Source organism: Heptranchias perlo, chromosome 5 (assembly GCF_035084215.1).
Source record: "Heptranchias perlo isolate sHepPer1 chromosome 5, sHepPer1.hap1, whole genome shotgun sequence".
NCBI classification, from domain to species: Eukaryota; Metazoa; Chordata; class Chondrichthyes; order Hexanchiformes; family Hexanchidae; genus Heptranchias; species Heptranchias perlo.
The window spans coordinates 94,805,446-94,819,528 of record NC_090329.1 but is presented as its reverse complement, the minus strand read 5'-3'; positions in this window follow the sequence as shown (position 1 = coordinate 94,819,528).

Below are 14,083 nucleotides of genomic sequence, written 5' to 3'. Positions count from 1 at the left end.
CTAACCAGGTCAGGAAAAGTGAGTACAGTTATTGATTCACCTATATCCTGTGGCGTACATTACCCCCCCCCCCCCCTTACTCTGTCTTGCCAAACCTACTCCATCACATCACTCCTCACACCCAATTAAGTCTCATTATCAACTTGTCTTCACTTTCTGTGCACTTCCTCATCTCCCCATTTGTGAACCCACCACCACCACCCACCCCAACCCTGATGCAATGTCATGAATCTGTCCGATACTCACCCTCTGATGCATCTGTTTCATTGGCTCAAATCAATGCATCCATCAGGTGACCCCGTCAGCCTCACTCACTCACAACTCTGTTCTTTCTCCCCTTGTAGGAGAAAAGAGCTCAAAATGCACGGGAGAGGAGCCAGACTGGAGGGAGCCCACCACAAATAGTACCCCGAGATGGAGGAGATGGCCTTGAAGCTCAGTCGCACTGATCGTCGGAGATGGTGAGACTGGCATCCCGCAAACGGCTGGTGACAGAACTTTAACATTCTTCACACTCATCATGAATTGATGTTATCGATGATTGACCTGTTGCACACCTCAGTACGCTCATTACAAACTAACTTCTGCGATGATTGTTATTAGTGCTTTATGTTCTCTTCCAGGGCCATCAAGGATTGATGAAGAGGCACACGACGTGGAAGAGGATGATACCACAGAGGAGCTCCATTCCTCTGAGGGTGCACCATCACATCATATCCAGCCATGCACCAGTGCAGATACTGGCACTTCGGTGGGTCCTGTTAGGCAGATAGTTGTGTCGTCACCTGGTGATTCATCACTTTCAAGTGAGCACGAGCAGACACCGGTGGCAGGAGCAGCTGTGGAGAGTTCACTTTGAAAGTTGCACTCCTCTCCAACCTCTGCTCAGCTGGACACAGATGCTGAACCCTGGGCCCAACGTTGAGATTGAGAATGATAGAGGTACAGCTGCACCTTTGCAAAGTACTGGAAAACGTGCCACAATAGCGGAGTGGATGGAGGAGTCCACCACCAGCATTAGTGGAATGGTGGCACAGGTAAGTGTGGAAACGCCTGCGATGGAGAGAATGGCAGCCTCCATTGGGCTATATCTAATGAGTCCATTCAGGCCATGAAAACGGCTGTGCGGACTCAGGATGCCAACATTTCTGCCGCCTTAAACAGGCAGACAGATACTTTAGTGGTGGCTTAGAACGCATCACAGATCTGCTCCAAGCTGTTATCCAGCAGAGTGGTAGGAGTGATGTGGCTGTGGCCCAGGAGAGGGATGATGGCGAAGGGGACACGGAAGTGGGGACTCCACTCAAAGGGCTCCATATCTCACCCAGTACCCACAATGCTGCCTCCTCTCCCAATTGCCAAATCTGCCCCTACAGGTGCAGGTGGAGCAGTCTTTGGTGGGGCCCTCACGGGCTCCGAAACCCAGAGGGCGTAGGCCGAGAGCATCTCAGCAGTCAGGGCAGGAACCTGAGCAACCTGCCACTACCTCTGCTGAAGCCAGAGGGAATGCACCTTGTAGTAGCGGTAGGAAGAGGAAGGCTAAGGTTTTATAATCACCAAGGGTATGCACAAGGTTGTCTGACTAAATGTCATGTTTTTCATTTATATTTGTTTCTCCTTACATGCACATTAACTGTTATAATTGGCACCACCACTGCTACGTCGTGTCCATTCTTGAGTCCCTTTTGTGAAAGCGCCCTATTGTGTGCTTCATCATGAATGCCAAGACTTGATGCCACCCATTGGGCGCATGTACAATGGAAGCATGTGCGGTTGAAGGACTGTTTTCTGCAAACGGAGGGGAGGTGGGGTGCTGATGTTGGTGGTGGTGGTTGTTCCAGGAGGCCTGAGTACGTCACTATCTTCATTTTGCAGATCTCCTTATGAGAATCTATCAGATATGAGTGACTCCCTGGCATCACGAGCAGCCATGTGTGCCATTGCTCTGCCGTTGGGTTGCCCATCTTCGTTGTCCTCCTCCTCCTCCTCCTCATCATCGTCTTCTTCAACGTTGCCAGCAGATGCGGATGCTTCATGAGCGCATTGGAGCTCCTCCACCTATCGCCCTCTCTGTTGAGCGATGTTGTGCAGGACGCAACACACGACTATTATTCTGTACACCCTCACTGGTGAGTACTGAAGGACTCCTCCAGATTGATCCAGGCACTTGAAACGCCTCTTCAGCTTTCCTATGGCTTGTTCTAAGACAGACCTGGTGGTGATGTGACTGTCGTTGTACCGCTGCTGTGCCTCATTGGTGGGGTTTTTCACAGGTGTCATGAGCCACGTCTGCAGGGGGTATCCCTTGTCTCCAAGGAACCGGCTCTTAAGTCTGTCTTGTGCATTGAAGAGGGCCGGGATGTTAGATTCGCGCAAAATGATGGAATCATGGCAGCTGCCATGGAATTTGGCACACACCTGCAGAAATCTCTTCTGGTGGTCACAAACCAGCTGCACATTGATGGAGTGATATCCCTTTCGGTTGATGAACAGTCCTGGCTTATGTGCAGGTCCTCGGATTGCTACATGCGTGCAATAAATTGTACCTTGCACCTGTGGGAAGCCAGCAAGAGAGTTAAAACCTACAGCCCTCTCAGTCTGGCTAATGTTGTCGATGGGGAAGTTGACGTAGTCGGATGCCCTGGCAAACAAGCCATCCGTGACCTGTCGCATGCACTTATGAGCAAACAACTGAGAAATCCTGGTGATGTCACCGGTGACCCCCTGGAAGAATCCGGAGGCAAAGAAATTGGGACAGTGGTTACTTTGAGTGCAACGGGCAATGCGTGGCCACCAGGTCCAGCCAGAAGCAGCTCTGCATGAATGAGTGTGCCGATGTCTGCGACCACCTGGCAACTCAATCTGAGCCTGCATAGGCACTGCTCCTCAGAGAGGACAGGGAAGCTCCGCCTCTGCTTGTAGACCCTCTCGCAAGGGTAATGCCTCCTGCGACCTCGGCCCCTCTGTTGGCCCCCTCTCTGCTCCTCTGCAGGTCCTTGTGGCGCACCTCTGTCTTGTGGGCCTGCAACTCCCAGAAATGCAGTTCTTGCCTGCCACGGATAGCGATGTGCCTCCTCCTCAGATGAACTATAGAATAAATCCATTGCGCTCCCCCCCCCCCCCCCCCCCATCCTGATGTTGTCAGTTTGAGGGGATCCAAAATGTAGGTAAATATGTCTGAACACAAGAATTCTGAGTGTGAACAAAGAAATCTCAGTATAAACACAAAGAACTCCCAGCCAAAGGTTTGTCTGAGAGAACTGATTGTCCTGCTGCAAAAACTCACCTTTTCTTCATGTGTCAATCACTGGTTTAAAGGTCCAAGTGAGGATCGGCTGCAAATCACCTCCTTTTCCATGGCCTGTTTCAGAAGCCACGGGAGACACATTCAGGAGAAGTTAAATTGGTTTCCGTAACTCAATACACAAAAAGTTAACAGAATTACGTACATTAAAGACCTAAATTGGCCCTTTAAATATCGTCAGAAGCGCGCGCGCATCCAAATGTGTCTAAGTCAAACCCAGAAGTAGGCGCATTGGAGCCAGATGCGGTCACGCTCCAAAAACGGAGGGTATTTTTACTACTCACCCGCCCCCAACCCACCCGTTCTTCGGGGTTAAAATTTATTTACCTTATATATCATCTTTCACATCCTCAGCATGTCGTAAAGCGCTCCACAACCAAATAATTCCTTTTTTGAAGTGCAGTCATTGCTGTTTTGTCGGCAAGTTTGCACAGAGCAAGGTTCCACAAACGGCAACATTTTTTAAAAATCAGAATGCAATCTGAACTTGCACCTGGATGTGGCTGGTTGTCCCTTTAGATTTCTTGTCATTAAAAGCAGTAAACAGCAATGAGTTGAATGACCAGTTAACCTGATTTGGTGGTGTTGGCCACAATGGATTAATGTTGGTGGAAAACTGGGACAACTTCCTGCTCTTCTTTTACATCCACCTGAACAGGCAGATGGGTCCTCCATTTAATATCTCTTCCCAAAGATGGCCCCTCCTCAGTACTACAGTGAAGCGTCAGCCTAGATTATGTGTAAAGTCCTGCAGTAGGGCTTGATTCCCCTCTGCCCTCAAACTTTTGAGGCAAGGGTGCTACCATTGAGCTTAGCTAACACTTGGAAAAGATGTGGATTGAGATATGCAAGCCAGATGTGAATGTCAGAATTACTCCAGTTCCTAATTTGACCCATATAAATTAGGCATCCAGGGTTCCCAAGCAGTGCTTTTAAATGACAAAACATTTAAAGGGACAACTAGCAATATACAGGTGCAATTTCACTTTGCTTTTTGGCATTTATTTTTATTTTTTTCTTTGGATTTTTCTGTACTGTAGGTAACTATATGGGCAAAGAGGTTTTCTAGTGGAGCTTTGAAGTTCCCTAACTTTGCGAACTTGTAAACTTGGGCCAGTGGGACTCTTCCATCTGTTGTCTGCAAAAAGAAAAAGGATCAATGGAGGGATGCCACACTTGTCAAACGGCAAGAGAGGTGCTCTGTGCCTATCTGCTGGTATCTGCACATCCGCAGCTGCAGAAAGAGATGAACATCTTTGGAGAAGTAGGGGAGCAGAGAACAGCATGTTTGTAGTTGGGGGGGGGGGTATAAACTGATTCCCATGATCAAGAGTTCTACCCATGCCACATGGCCCCTGATTTTGGACTCAATTGCACTGTTGAAATTTCTAATGATGGATCAGCTGAGACATTGTGCGCTGAATCTGCTGGCTGGGTAGTTTTTGTCTTTAGTGTTTTCCCACTCAAGGATTCTGAGCAGCAATTCTTTTGGGCCTTGGCCTGAATGCAGAGCCAGGTTTCCATCCTGAGTCTCTCAGCTGGGACTTGACTTCCAGGTCCTGATCTCCCTGTAGGGCTTTTTTTGGGTGGTTAGGTTTGTTCCACATACTGGCTGATATTTTGCTGTTTTTTTCTCTGGTGCTGGTGCAGATTTGGGCAAAAGGCCAACAGCTAGAAGGAGCTCTCTTCACAAAACTGTAGCATGCCCCACGATGCCACCGGAAATCCAAGTCCTTTGAATGTCTGCTAGGCCACAGTGCCTGCATACATGCTTTTTTTAATCTTTCTGGCCAGGTCGGCATTTATTGCTCATCCCTAGTTGCCCTTGAGAAGGTGGTGGTGGACCTATTCACTTTGGTAGAAAAGCAGAACATTTTTGAAAAGGTGAGAGACTAAGAAATGTTGGTAGTCAGAGGGATTTGGGTGTTCTTGTACACGAATCACAAAAAGTTAACATGCGGGTATAACAAGCAATTAGGAAGGCAAATGATATGTTAGCCTTTATTGCAAGGGGGTTGGAGTATAAGAGTAAGGACATCTTGCTGCAATTATATAGGGCTCTGGTGAGACCACACCTGGAGTACTGGTCTCCTTACTTAAGGAGGGATAAACTTACCTTAGAGGTGGTGCAACGAGGGTTCACTAGATTGATTCCTGGGATGAGAGGGTTGTCCTTTGAGGAGAGATTATGTTGACTGGGCCTATATTCTCTGGAGTTTAGAAGAATGAGAGGTGATCTCATTGAAACGTATAATTAGAGGGCTTGACAGGGTAGATGCTGAGAGGATGTTTCCCCTGGCTGGAGAGTCTAGAACTAGGGGTCATAGTCTCAAGATAAGGGGTTAGTCATTTAGGACCGAGATGAGGAAAAATTCTTCGCTCAGAGGGTTGTGAATCTTTAGAATTCTCCAGCTCAGAGGGCTGTGGATGCTCAGTTGTTGAGTATATTCAAAACTGAGATCAATATATTTTTGTACACTAAGGGAATCAAGGGATATGGGGATAGGGCAGGAAAATGGAGTTGAGTTTGAAGATCAGCCATGATCTTAGTGAATGGCAGAGCAGGCTGGAGGGGCGTATGGCCTACTCCTGCTCCTATTTTTTATGTTTTTATGTTCTTTTTCTTAAACCGCCGCAGTCCATGTGGTGAAGGTACTCCCGCAACAGTGTTAGGTAGGGAATGTCACTTTTTTTCTGAAGAATGCTATGATTTCAGCATTAATATCTTTCTCGGTTTTACAGTGCTAACATAACTCAAAAACTTTCTGTGGGTTATTTTGAAGGTGACTTCACATTACATTTAATCTACATTTTAACCACCTGTTGTTAAGCAGTGCAAAATGACATTACTTTCTGCTCATGTGACCTATTATGACAATGTTTCCAAGCTCAGCTATCTCAGATACATAACACATAGTTAGCTCTTAAATGTATTTAGATTTCAATAATGCAATGGAAAATGTTTTTATGGTAGTCTATTTGATGAATTATTTAACAGCAGTGACATAAACAAAGATACAAGCCTTTTTCTAACCACCTAGGCAATACAGTTGTGTTAGCTTCTAATACAGATGAAGATCTCTTGTTTTACATTAATTTAATCTATTTTTTAAATATCTTTTCAAAAGAATACCAGCCACACTGCATGGGTCACACATCATCATGCATTTCTACAGGATGTGACAAAACCAAACAGTGAACTTTAGCAACAACAAATCCTCCCACATAGGAAAAAGTTATGTGTACATAGCATTTCAGTGAGGTACTGCAATGTTTATATCAAAGTAAGGACAAAATGTTTTATTACTTTTTTTTAATTATTACAGCGTACTCCTACACAAAGCTGCGAGACATTTGAACTCACTTAGTTCAGCTTGAGGTCTTTTGTCTGATTTCATTTGGGTTTGCAAGATGGAGCACTGTGTAGAGGTGAAGTGATTCATATTAATTGAGGAAAAGGTGACAGTGGTGGTCATTCCTCCCTTGTCTGAATCCTATCCTCAGCTTGCTGAGCACAGGGCAGCACTGACAACTATGAGAATTCCATGGCCCAGGTTGTCCTGGTTGATGGGGGATTGGTAACTAGCAAGGCCGATTCCACGTTTTCAGCATGGAAATGAAGAACAAATTTTAGATACCAGAATCGCTGTTTCCTCTGGCCTCAATAAAACTGACTGGCTGGAATTTCCTCTGCTGTCAGGTGGTTTATGGATGCTAAACTCAGTAAAATGGGACTGTAAGGCCCACCACTTCAACTCTGCCAGTAAAAATATTCCATAAGGATTGTCCTTAAAAAAGTGCCATTACCCTTTAAGGTCCAGACGGTGCCCGCCCTGCTGCATTTAAATAGGGTCAAGTGGGTACGGCAACCTTCCAGCTCCATTTTCCTCAATTTCTGCCCAAAACCTGACCCTAATTATTATTGCCACTATATGAGTGGCGATGTGAGCAGCACAGTGATATCCTTGAGACAGATACCACATTGAGGAGGCCATTTTGTTTGTTGGAGCTGAAAGTTTGTGTTACTCTACCTGCATATTGATTTTAACTGTTTCTAGACTTTTACTGCCCTGTTTAGTCAGCTCTTCAGTTTTGGATGCAGGACATAGGGGTTTAAATTGGATAACCCCCAAAACAGGGCGCAGGTGTGGTGGTGCGCGATTAACCCGCCTGATCTGGTCATTTACCTGAGAGCAGCCAGGCCTAGCTGCACTGTTGAGTGGCTGCTCACCAACAGGGGGGGCCCGATATCGCACGAGTGGCTAACATCACGTAAAGGCAGCCTGCACCTCTTAAAGGCAGCCTGCACCTCTTAAAGGTACCTGCACCTCTTATTTGTAAAATATAAGATACGGGTCGACACGAAGTCTGAATGGAGATCAGACATTGCACACATAAAACACAGATGTAGGTCCAATCCCTATGTTTACAAACTGTTGAGTTATGTTAAAACATTGAATAAAGGTTGCACACTACTAAATCCCACATCCTCCAATCTGCACTCCAGACCTCACCAATCTGCCGATCTGAGCTTGTACCAAGCCTGCGAGAAAGCGTGCACAAGGTTCTCTGCTGATGCATTAGAGGCCTGGGGGCAAGAGATGGACAGAAGGAGGGGCATATCCTATATCCGCAGGGGGTGCAAAAGGCCCTCCAGACATATGCTCAAGAGGCAGTAGGGGACAAAGTCAATGCCAGGCGCATAGCACCACAAACATGGATGTAGTGCAGGAAGAAGTTCAATGCTTTGACATGAGTGGTCAAGGTGAGTGAGGTCAACTGTCAAGTGGCATCTCCTACCAACTGCACCACTAGCAACATCTACTGCTCCATGCCCTCAACCCCCCATCACACATACCAACAAACTCTTCCAATCAGTACTCAACTCTTCCAATCAGATGCTTCCTTTCACCCTCACACATTACCACTGTTGCAAGCTGCACACTCACAACTCACAGGTCACACATGCTGGTAGCTATTCAACTATGACAAGCACATCAACCAAACATCTGCAGGACACTCACCAACACACGTCCCGTTTTCTTGCAGGAGAAGGCGGCGCATAACAGGAGGCAGCAAGTGGCAGTGGCTCCATTGAACATGAACCTCCTGCCCCCTCTCAGGATGACAGCATTCCTGTCCCACCCCTGCCACTCTGGCAGTGCCGTTGCTGTTGCCTGTCAGCTAGCCAGCCCACTCCCTGTACAGTATTGAAATTTTATTATCGGAACATAGGAAGATAGGAACAGGAGTAGGCCTGTTCTGTCATTCAATAAGATCAAGGCTGATCTGATAGGAACATAGGAACAGGAGTAGGCCATTCAGTCCCTCGTGCCTGCTCCGCCATTTGATAAGATCATGGCTGATCTGTGATCTAACTCCATATACCCGCCTTTGGCCCATATCCCTTAATACCTTTGGTTGCCAAAAAAATATCTATCTCAGATTTAAATTTAGCAATTGAGCTAGTATCAACTGCCGTTTGCGGAAGAGAGTTCCAAACTTCTACAATCCTTTGTGTGTAGAAATGTTTTCTAATCTCGCTCCTGAAAGGTCTGGCTCTAATTTTTAGACTTTGCCCCCTACTCCTAAAATCCCCAACCAGCGGAAATAGTTTCTCTCTATCCACCCTATCTGTTCCCCTTAATATCTTATAAACTTCGATCAGATCACCCCTTAACCTTCGAAACTCTAGAGAATACAACCCCAATTTATGTAATCTCTCCTCATAACTTAACCCTTGAAGTCCGGGTATCATTCTAGTAAACCTACGCTGCACTCCCTCCAAGGCCAATATGTCCTTCCGAAGGTACGGTGCCCAGAACTGCTCACAGTACTCCAGGTGCGGTCTAACCAGGGTTTTGTATAGCTGCAGCATAACTTCTGCCCCCTTGTACTCTAGTCCTCTAAATATAAAGGCCAGCATTCCATTTGCCTTCTTGATTATTTTCTGCACCTGTTCATGACACTTCAATGAACTATGCACCTGAACCCCTAAGTCCCTTTGAACATCCACTGTTTTTAACTTTTTACCATTTAGAAAGTACCCTGTTCTATCCTTTTTTGATCCAAAGTGGATGACCTCACATTTGTCTACATTGAATTCCATTTGCCACAGTTTTGCCCATTCACCTAATCTATCAATATCCCTTTGTAATTTTACGTTTTCATCTACACTGCTTACAATGCCACCAATCTTTGTGTCATTGGCAAACTTAGATATGAGACTTTCTGTGCCTTCATCTAAGTCGTTAATAAATATTGTGAATAATTGAGGCCCCAAGACAGATCCCTGCGGGACTCCACTAGTCACATCCTGCCAATGTGAGTACCTACCCATTATCCCTACTCTCTGTCACCTTTCGCTCAGCTAACTTCCTAACCAAGTCCGTACTTTTCCCTTGATTCCATGGGCTTCTATCTTAGCTAACGGTCTCTTATGTGGGACCTTATCAAATGCCTTCTGGAAGTCCATATAAATAACATCCATTGACATTCCCCTGTCCACTACTTTAGTCAGCTCTTTAAAAAATTCAATCAGGTTTGTCAGGCACGACCTACCTTTCACAAATCCATGATGGCTCTCTCTGATTAACTGAAAATTCTCAAGGTGTTCAGTCACCCTATCCTTAATTATAGACTCCAGCATTTTCCCCGCAACAGATGTCAGGCTAACTGGTCTATAATTCCCCGGTTTCCCTCTCTCTCCTTTCTTAAAAAGCAGAGTGACATGTGCAATTTTCCAATCTAGAGAACTTTGAAAGATTATAGTTAGGGCATCCGCAATGTGCTCACCTACTTCCTTTAAAACCCTGGGATGGAAACCATCTGGTCCTGGGGATTTGTCACTCTTTAGTGCTATTATTTTCTTCATTACTGTTGCTTTACTTATGTTAATTTTATCGAGTCCCTGTCCCCGATTCAATATAAGTTTTCTTGGGATTTCCGACATGCTATCCTCTTTTTCGACTGTAAATACTGATGCAAAGTAATTGTTCAACATGTCCGCCATTTCCCCATTGTCAATGACAATATCCCCACTTTCAGTTTTTAAGGGGCCAACACTGCTCCTGACCACCCTCTTTTTCCTAATATAACTATAAAAGTTCTTTGTATCGGTTTTGATATCCCTTGCGAGTTTCTTTTCCTACTCTCTTTTTGCAGCTCTTACTATCTGTTTTGTGACCCTTTGTTGCTCTTTGTATCTTTCCCATTCACCAGGATCTGTGCCATTTTTTGCCTTTTTGTATGCCCTTTCCTTATGTCTTATACTGTCCCTTACCTCTTTAGTTGTCCATGGCTGTTTTTTTTGGCAAGTAGAGTTCTTGCCCCTCAGGGGTATAAACCGATTCTGTATCACGTTAAATGTTTCTTTAAACATTTCCCACTGATCATCAGTCGTTTTACCCATTAACAGATTTGCCCAGTTTACTGTGGACAGTCTCTGTCTCATCCCATTGAAGTCGGCCTTGCCCAAGTCTAGAATCTTAGCAGCTGATTCACTTTTTTCCCTTTCAAACACTACATTGAACTCGATCATGTTATGATCACTATTGGATAGATGTTCACACACAGTTAAGCCGTTAACTAAATCTGGTTCATTACTCATTACTAAATCTAGTATGGCTTGCCCCCTTGTTGCCTCTAGGACATACTGCTGCAGAAAACTATCCCGGACACACTCAAGAAATTCACTACCTTTCTGACAGTTGCTAGTCTGCTTTTCCCAATCTATGTGAAGGTTAAAGTCCCCCATTAAGACCACTATGCCTTTCTTACACGCTTGTCTAATCTCTGCATTTATACAATCTAGCACTTCAGAGCTGCTGCCAGGGCTCCTATATACAACTCCCACTATAGTCTTAGATCCTTTCCTATTTCTCAATTCAACTCATGAGGTCTCTGTTGGCTGCTTACCTCTCGTTATATCCTCCTTTATCATTGAAGTGATTTCATCTCTAATCATTAAGGCTACTCCTCCCCCTCTTCCATTTTCCCTATCTCTCCTGTAGATCTTATAACCCGGTATATTTAGTTCCCAATCCTGACCATCCTGCAGCCATGTCTCAGTAATAGCTATCATGTCATACCCTTCAATTTGAATTTGAACCTGTAGTTCATTTAATTTATTCCTTATACTCCGTGCATTTGTATATAGAACTCTTAGTTGGGCCACACACCCTAGCCTGACCTTCAGCTTTGATACTGGATTATGCACCTTACGCCTTCTAGTTTTTATTTTATCTGTCATGCGTAAAGTACACTTTCTTTCCGCTGCTCTACGCTTTTCCCTTTCACTTGTTCTTGAACAACTGTTTGTACTATTTGTATTGTAGATTTCCCCTGGGTCTTCCCCTCTCTTGCTGCTCTCAACTTTATTCCCTTCTGACTCCCCGCTCAGGTTCCCATCCCCCTGCCACTCTAGTTTAAACCTTCCCCAACAGCACTAGCAAACACCCCCGCGAGGACATTGGTCCCGAGGACATTGGTCGGGTGTAACCTGTCACGCTTGTACAGGTTGATCTGTGAACCAACTCCCCACCTTAGCCCCCACATCCCTTAGTACCTTTGGTTAACAAAAATCTATCAATCTCAGACTTAAAATTGAGCTAGCATCAACTGCCATTTGCAGAAGAGCGTTCCAAACTTCTACCACCTTTTGCACGTAGAAGTGTTTCCTAACTTCATTCCTGCAAGTCCTGGCTCTAATTTTTAGGCTATGTGCCCTAGTCCTAGTATTCAAGTATAGGAGACTTCCAAAAACAGGTTCAAATGCATCAGCAGCCAGAGGCAATAATCCAGCAACTAACCTGTAAATCCTGGATGATCCCTTTAAATAGCACTGGTGGGGGGGTCCTCTATGCTGTTTGCAATCTGTTCAGCTGTGCAAGGTTAAGACAGTGTGTTGGCTGGAGCGTTGAACATCGGAACATAGGAACATGAGTAGGCCATTCAGCCCCTCGTGCCTGCTCCGCCATTTGATAAGATCATGGCTGATCTGTGATCAAACTCCATATACCTGCCTTTGGCCCATATCCCTTAATACCTTTGGTTGCCAAAAAAATATCTATCTCAGATTTAAATTTAGCAATTGAGCTAGTATCAATTGCCGCTTGCGGAAGAGAGTTCCAAACTTCTACCACCCTTTGTGAGTGGAAATGTTTTCTAATCTCGCTCCTGAAAGGTCTGGCTCTAATTTTTAGACTGTGCCCCCTACTCCTAGAATCCCCAACCAGCGGAAATAGTTTCTCTCTATCCACCCTATCTGTTCCCCTTAATATCTTATAAACTTCGATCAGATCACCCCTTAACCTTCGAAACTCTAGAGAATACAACCCCAATTTGTGTAATCTCTCCTCGTAACTTAATCCTTGAAGTTGAGTTCCAAAATATATCTGTCCCTTTAAATCAGCATTGCACATTGATCTAACGCATATTCTCCTTATTTTACATGCTGCCAGCGTTCATTATCTGCGCGTGCGCAAACACCTTTACCAAGATGGCGTCCGGCGCACGTCACACTAGAAGTGTGCGTGCATTCCGGACGTCATTTAGGAGGCCATGTAGCGCCTACAAAATGGGCGCAACAAAGACCCGGTCAGGAGCTGGATTCTTGCTGAAATCGCATACTCAATGAGGCCCCCCGCTAGGAAAATGCGAATAGATGGTGATGGGACCACATGGGCAGGTGGAAGTCCCGTCCTGCCATTTTACTGATGGTGAGGAAAATTCCCCCCTCTCTCCCCGCCCCTCCCATACATTCTCTAGAAATGCATCTCTAGAAATCAGATATTTTATATACAGATAGATGTATATTTATATTTGGTTTAATGGATAACTAATATTTGTAAATACAAGATTAAGCTCAAAAGAGAAATTTCTCAACATGAACTACAAATCACTAATTCAAGAGGTGTGCTACAGATTATAATTAATTATATCTATGCTAATGCTTTCTGCAAATGAATCACAGCTGGCCTGTTTCACATCATAAACAAATTAAGTTCACTTTAAATCATTTTCTCAAATAGGATCCTTTATACTTACAGAATTGCATCCCTAGAAATTCAAATTGGCTATTTAAAAAAAAAACTGCTAGTAATGTGAGATGTGCAATCTAAGTTTAGCTCGTCTCATGTAGCACAACATTTCCCAACCCCAGTGAGAACTAAGCTCAATATATAAGGGTCAGTTCAGCGATCATGGCTTGAGTGGTCCCGCAAGACTTTATGCTGCTGTGGTGGGGAGCTGACTTTGTCAGAATCAGCAAAATCAGCTCACGAATATAATTTGGAATATGGCCTCTCCACATTTTTCACAAGCACAGGAAGTGCTATCATTTTTCAGGGTCAGATTTATCTGGACAGCAGCTGCTCTTAAATGGCTGTTGCGCACACTCAAGGTGGCCAGGAAATCTACCAGTTTAACATTGGAAGATGGGCAAAGGAATGTGACCTGAACTGTCCCCTTTGATGAAAAATCTGTTGGATGTTCTCCTGGAAGAGATGCAGCAGAGGAGGGTAACCATACTTGGAACTGAGGTGCCTCCTTTGCCCCACAATGTGCAGTAAGATAGTAGAAGGTGGCTCATTGGGATCATTTTTCGACTTCTAATCCAGCAGAGTGCCCTGCCTGTCAAGAACACATAGTGGAAATTTAGGCACACCCCATCTCATGACACTGCACATGGTCACAGGAATCGCCTGAGGCCTCAACTGATGAGTGGCTATCACCACACTTATTACTCCCACTAAGGCAACACTGAGCAGATGCACTAGA